The 6,534-nt window shown below is 43.7% G+C and overlaps 5 non-coding genes across 5 annotated transcripts; 3 read left to right on the top strand and 2 right to left on the bottom strand.

Moving 5' to 3' along the window:
• Positions 1-856: 856 nt before the first annotated feature.
• On the bottom strand, positions 857-951 carry TRNAI-UAU (transfer RNA isoleucine (anticodon UAU)). The gene is made up of 2 exons: positions 914-951; positions 857-892 (listed from the first exon to the last, which is right to left on the bottom strand). It is a non-coding gene; the product is annotated as a tRNA-Ile (tRNA).
• Positions 952-1,973: 1,022 nt separating this feature from the next.
• On the top strand, positions 1,974-2,045 carry TRNAT-UGU (transfer RNA threonine (anticodon UGU)). The gene has a single exon. It is a non-coding gene; the product is annotated as a tRNA-Thr (tRNA).
• A 687-nt stretch (positions 2,046-2,732) lies between these two features.
• Positions 2,733-2,814, top strand: TRNAS-GCU (transfer RNA serine (anticodon GCU)). Its single transcript has one exon. It is a non-coding gene; the product is annotated as a tRNA-Ser (tRNA).
• Positions 2,815-4,745: 1,931 nt separating this feature from the next.
• Positions 4,746-4,817, top strand: TRNAT-CGU (transfer RNA threonine (anticodon CGU)). The gene has a single exon. It is a non-coding gene; the product is annotated as a tRNA-Thr (tRNA).
• Positions 4,818-6,333: 1,516 nt separating this feature from the next.
• On the bottom strand, positions 6,334-6,428 carry TRNAI-UAU (transfer RNA isoleucine (anticodon UAU)). Its single transcript has 2 exons — positions 6,391-6,428; positions 6,334-6,369 (listed from the first exon to the last, which is right to left on the bottom strand). It is a non-coding gene; the product is annotated as a tRNA-Ile (tRNA).
• Positions 6,429-6,534: the final 106 nt, after the last annotated feature.

Here is a 6,534-nt window from a genome sequence, read left to right as displayed (position 1 = left end):
CCTGACCGCATTCACACATCATTGGCTATTAGTATGCAGCTTGTGGGCGCTGTCAATGGGATATAAGCACCATTCCCCATGTCTGCAATAGCTAGACCAGATTCTGAGGTATGATGAGCAGGGGTCCAGGCACTTCGCCTGACGAACGCCTGACAAACGCCAGGCTTAGCCCTGCCGGGCCTAGCCCTGCGGGGCCTAGCCCTGAGGGGCCTAACTGGGCATGGCCCTGTGTAAGGTAGGGTGAGCAGGGGACCACTTGCAACTAACCTTCGGCACCAATCAGGCATGGAGAGGTCTGTGCAAATGCCCAGCCCTTTAGCAATCTCGATCTGCAAAACCTTCAACTCCTAATTCTCATGGCTCCCAGAAGCCCTAGCCCATATGCAAATGAGGCGAGTTCCTATCAGCATCCTTGTTCTGCTTGATTTTATCAAAGTGACTGCCTGATTAGTGAAAGGGTATTTATTCTCAGAGGTTTGCTTCAAAGGCGATAATGCAGTAAATAGACAACATTATTCTTTGTAAGTTGATATTGTCTCCTGGATCCTACTCCAGTAACCCTTTTTCTACCTTTACAAATGTCTTCCGTAAGTGGTGCTCAGCAGAAAATGGAGTATAATAACAGTTGACATTTTTTATTTTCTGTTCTATTTTCAAAAACCCTCCGTAGCTGTATTTAAAGCGCAAACACCCCATAAATAACTTGCAATGAGTATTCCATGTCTAAAAGGCAGAGGAGCTGTCATACAACATTAACTGACAATCAAGGAAACCTTGAGGTGAACCAAAAAATGTCCAGAACATTTATTGGTTCAATAATTCAGTTTTGAGGTGAATTAGTAAAAAGTTCCAAATTTGCTCCAGGTGAGGCTTGAACTCACAACCTCGGCATTGCTCACTGCATGTACTGCTGTATAAGTACCGCGCGCTAACCGATTGCGCCACTGGAGCTGCTGTGTTTTGGTTTTCGACATGAAACTACACCCACAAACACACACACAAGTGTACAAAAGCACCCACAAGCTCTGGCATTGTCTTTTTAGCTGACACCAAATTATGGGTGCCTTGTAGTGCCCATATTGTGCCACTGGAGCTTACCTTTTAGCCTGATATACACTTTGCCACTGATGTTCAGCCAATGGTGCAGTCAAATGTCCCTTCTACATTTTTGTCATGCTGCAGGCAGTGCCACTGGAGCCAGCATGATGCTCTTCCTCATATTCAACACGTGTCAATTGAAACACCTCCCAATGTCATCTTGGCGATGCCTATAAACACCCCAGGACTTTGATGAATTTTTCTCAACAGCAAGTGAGGCAGTTTTCCTGCAAACGGCTGGATGTACCTCAACAAGGAACGCATTGTGGTTCTATTTTGAAGATGTTTGTGTTATTACCTGTAAAGACTTGAATGCCTAACATAATCCCTGTAGACGAGGTGGCCGAGTGGTTAAGGCGATGGACTGCTAATCTACTGTACACGTGTGGTTTCGAATCCCACCTTTGTCGATTTTAACTTTTGAAATCTTTTTTAAACATCTGCATTGCTCTAAGCACCATTGCCATTGGCTTTCAAAGAACATACAGACACAAGTGAAAATATGCATGTTAGTTGATTAAGAAGGACACAAACAAGGTTGTCGTGTTACTGGCAGGAATGCAATCTGCTGTGCTTGACTACCCTTTGAGCCAGAATCCGGATAGAAATTTAAAAAAGCAAAGGTAATATCCATATTGTCTCTCTGCTGCCATGTACATGTTTTTTTCAACTTTCACGCATCACATCTCCTCATTAGTCACCCTAAAATGGCACGGAATACGCACAAATTAGCTGCTCCTCAAAAAATCGGCCAGAAAAAAACAGGTCAAATCACAATCATATACATACATTCTCACACACCCTTCAAATATGTCTACCCAGTAAACATCATGTTGTGTGCTCGTTGTGTTGCTGTTATGCGTCGTAACCAGAGGGGCTCTGTAGCTCAGTGGCAGAGCACTGGTCTTGTAAACCAGGGGTCGTGAGTTCGATCCTCATCAGGGCCTCCAAATGGTAATTTTCTTGAACATTGTTGAATAGGAACTGATATTGCACATTGTACCTGTGCAACCTTTTACCAATGGATTCGGGCCTATAACAAAGCCACAAGCGCAAGGTGTCTGAATAGTCTGTGGGGAAGGTCGGCTTTCTGGACCTAATTTCTTCAAGAAAAAGACCTTGATAATCTTGTGATGACAGATGCAGATGATCACGGTGAAGCCCTTACTCTATTGAACAGTACAGCGGTTCTGGGTTGCACGCCTTTCTCTATTTTCAGGGACGTTGATGTGGCAAAATTTAATTGGAAAAGGGTTATTGCCATCACTCACTATTTAAATTCAATGACATCACAGGAAGCAGCAGCATCTGAACTTTGATCTTGGCTGGAAACGTTGAATGATGCCAAACACTGGGAAACTGGAGCTTGCGTTATGCTGGTTTTACTACTAATGGTGTGCCATACGGAAGCTCAAGCACCTTCCTCTGGATTAGTGTTGTGAACCCTCCAGGAGCTCTTGTTATATTTTTCTGAACTTCAACTTGATGTGTTTATCTATCAATGGCCGGGTAAGGAAGAACGAGTCAACGATCTTGTTTCTATTATGACAAACATGATCTATTTTTCACTGACTTTGCACCACCATTGTTTTATATCTTCTTTAAGCATGGGATTCGAGCACCGTTCCCAAACAGACGAGGTGGCCGAGTGGTTAAGGCGATGGACTGCTAATCCATTGTGCTCTGCACGCGTGGGTTCGAATCCCACCTTCGTCGTATTTTTTCTTTATAGTCTGCATTTAAACATAGACCAAAGTCTTTCAACCTCCCTGTGAAAGACAGGAATGAGTACAGATATGGAAATAGAGATGTAAAAATAAGTTCATTGGTGCAGGCGGAGAATGAAATTAGTCAAAGACTTTCCTCGTAGGTTTCCATTCTTTACTATTATAGGAGCCAAAATCAGCGCAGTTAGTAAACTCCCAAGCTTACATCCCAAATTCTTTTTTCTTTTAGTTGTCTGCCTTTTACATGTTCATTTTGCCATCATTCTGACCTGCTATCTAAACTCATGAACCTGTTCAGCATCCTACTCAATACATACATACCCGTAAAAGTACATACTCAAACGCATACCGACAATGTATCACCAACATAAGCACACACGCTTTCGCAAATCAGATGTATGATGACGTACTGAACACATGCAGAGAGTTGCACCATCTACAGAGAACCTTTTATGACGGGATGCATCCTCATAATTGAAGTCTTCCACAGAAGGAGTGAAATAGAGTTCGAGAGGAAGGCCTAATGTTTTCATGCAAAGACTGACAAAAACCTTGCAATGTCGCATGTAGCTGCTTTGGTGAAAAGACTGTTCAAGTTCACAATGCAACGGAGGGGTGTTCCCCATCTCCATACAATCATCTCTTTGATAATGTAAACGTGCCAGGCGTGTTGAAAGACAAAGACAGACACAACCGCACATACCAGTTGAAGAAAGACAGCCAGCAAACACATTTGTATAGAGGTAAGCAAGCCTCAATTAGAGATGTGAGTCCCTCCGTTTCTGCGGGAGTCCACAAGTTTAATAAAAAATGAACACATATCTTTCATGTGAGGCTTGAACTCACAACCTCGGCATTGCTCACTGCATGTACTGCTGTATAAGTACCGCGCGCTAACCGATTGCGCCACTGGAGCTGCTGTGTTTTGGTTTTCGACATGAAACTACACCCACAAACACACACACAAGTGTACAAAAGCACCCACAAGCTCTGGCATTGTCTTTTTAGCTGACACCAAATTATGGGTGCCTTGTAGTGCCCATATTGTGCCACTGGAGCTTACCTTTTAGCCTGATATACACTTTGCCACTGATGTTCAGCCAATGGTGCAGTCAAATGTCCCTTCTACATTTTTGTCATGCTGCAGGCAGTGCCACTGGAGCCAGCATGATGCTCTTCCTCATATTCAACACGTGTCAATTGAAACACCTCCCAATGTCATCTTGGCGATGCCTATAAACACCCCAGGACTTTGATGAATTTTTCTCAACAGCAAGTGAGGCAGTTTTCCTGCAAACGGCTGGATGTACCTCAACAAGGAACGCATTGTGGTTCTATTTTGAAGATGTTTGGGTTCGAATCCCACCTTCGTCGTATTTTTTCTTTATAGTCTGCATTTAAACATAGACCAAAGTCTTTCAACCTCCCTGTGAAAGACAGGAATGAGTACAGATATGGAAATAGAGATGTAAAAATAAGTTCATTGGTGCAGGCGGAGAATGAAATTAGTCAAAGACTTTCCTCGTAGGTTTCCATTCTTTACTATTATAGGAGCCAAAATCAGCGCAGTTAGTAAACTCCCAAGCTTACATCCCAAATTCTTTTTTCTTTTAGTTGTCTGCCTTTTACATGTTCCTTTTGCCATCATTCTGACCTGCTATCTAAACTCATGAACCTGTTCAGCATCCTACTCAATACATACATACCCATAAAAGTACATACTCAAACGCATACCGACAATGTATCACCAACATAAGCACACACGCTTTCGCAAATCAGATGTATGATGACGTACTGAACACATGCAGAGATATACAGCCATTTTTACACAACCAGAAATTCATATACCTGGAGATCTACCTAGGTAAAAACCATGGTTTCTTTGCACTTTCTGTTGTTGGCTGTGAGCAAGCAGCAGGTGGCCTTGTAGCTCAGTGGCAGAGCACTGGTCTCGTAAACCAGGGGTCATGAGTTCAAACCTCATCAGGGCCTCGGGCGGATTATTTTCAAAAAGCATGGGGAAGAGAAGCCAGAGTTGCACCATCTACAGAGAACCTTTTATGACGGGATGCATCCTCATAATTGAAGTCTTCCACAGAAGGAGTGAAATAGAGTTCGAGAGGAAGGCCTAATGTTTTCAGGCAAAGACTGACAAAAACCTTGCAATGTCGCATGTAGCTGCTTTGGTGAAAAGACTGTTCAAGTTCACAATGCAACGGAGGGGTGTTCCCCATCTCCATACAATCATCTCTTTGATAATGTAAACGTGCCAGGCGTGTTGAAAGACAAAGACAGACACAACCGCACATACCAGTTGAAGAAAGACAGCCAGCAAACACATTTGTATAGAGGTAAGCAAGCCTCAATTAGAGATGTGAGTCCCTCCGTTTCTGCGGGAGTCCACAAGTTTAATAAAAAATGAACACATATCTTTCATGTTCTAATGATTACCAATCTTTCTGATTAGCTCTGCATAGCTCCAATGGCTATGTGTGTGTGTGTGTGTGTGTATGTGCCCGTGTGTGTAGGGGAAGGGGTCGGTAGATGTGTTCACGCAGAGCAAGTTGCATACATCGCCAACAGCCATTCTCTCCTGCTCCTGTGCATCCAGTTCGGAAGCAAACCCACCCAATTGTTCTATATGTCTGCTACCCTGACCGCATTCACACATCATTGGCTATTAGTATGCAGCTTGTGGGCGCTGTCAATGGGATATAAGCACCATTCCCCATGTCTGCAATAGCTAGACCAGATTCTGAGGTATGATGAGCAGGGGTCCAGGCACTTCGCCTGACGAACGCCTGACAAACGCCGGGCTTAGCCCTGCCGGGCCTAGCCCTGAGGGGCCTAGCCCTGAGGGGCCTAACTGGGCATGGCCCTGTGTAAGGTAGGGTGAGCAGGGGACCACTTGCAACTAACCTTCGGCACCAATCAGGCATGGAGAGGTCTGTGCAAATGCCCAGCCCTTTAGCAATCTCGATCTGCAAAACCTTCAACTCCTAATTCTCATGGCTCCCAGAAGCCCTAGCCCATATGCAAATGAGGCGAGTTCCTATCAGCATCCTTGTTCTGCTTGATTTTATCAAAGTGACTGCCTGATTAGTGAAAGGGTATTTATTCTCAGAGGTTTGCTTCAAAGGCGATAATGCAGTAAATAGACAACATTATTCTTTGTAAGTTGATATTGTCTCCTGGATCCTACTCCAGTAACCCTTTTTCTACCTTTACAAATGTCTTCCGTAAGTGGTGCTCAGCAGAAAATGGAGTATAATAACAGTTGACATTTTTTATTTTCTGTTCTATTTTCAAAAACCCTCCGTAGCTGTATTTAAAGCGCAAACACCCCATAAATAACTTGCAATGAGTATTCCATGTCTAAAAGGCAGAGGAGCTGTCATACAACATTAACTGACAATCAAGGAAACCTTGAGGTGAACCAAAAAATGTCCAGAACATTTATTGGTTCAATAATTCAGTTTTGAGGTGAATTAGTAAAAAGTTCCAAAGTTGCTCCAGGTGAGGCTTGAACTCACAACCTCGGCATTGCTCACTGCATGTACTGCTGTATAAGTACCGCGCGCTAACCGATTGCGCCACTGGAGCTGCTGTGTTTTGGTTTTCGACATGAAACTACACCCACAAACACACACACAAGTGTACAAAAGCACCCACAAGCTCTGGCATTGTCTTTTTAGCTGACACCAAATTA

The sequence above is a fragment of the Ambystoma mexicanum genome, chromosome 13, assembly GCF_040938575.1.
Source record: "Ambystoma mexicanum isolate Mex_15411 chromosome 13, UKY_AmexF1_1, whole genome shotgun sequence".
NCBI classification, from domain to species: domain Eukaryota; kingdom Metazoa; phylum Chordata; class Amphibia; order Caudata; family Ambystomatidae; genus Ambystoma; species Ambystoma mexicanum.
This window is presented reverse-complemented; position numbering and strand designations above follow the sequence as displayed.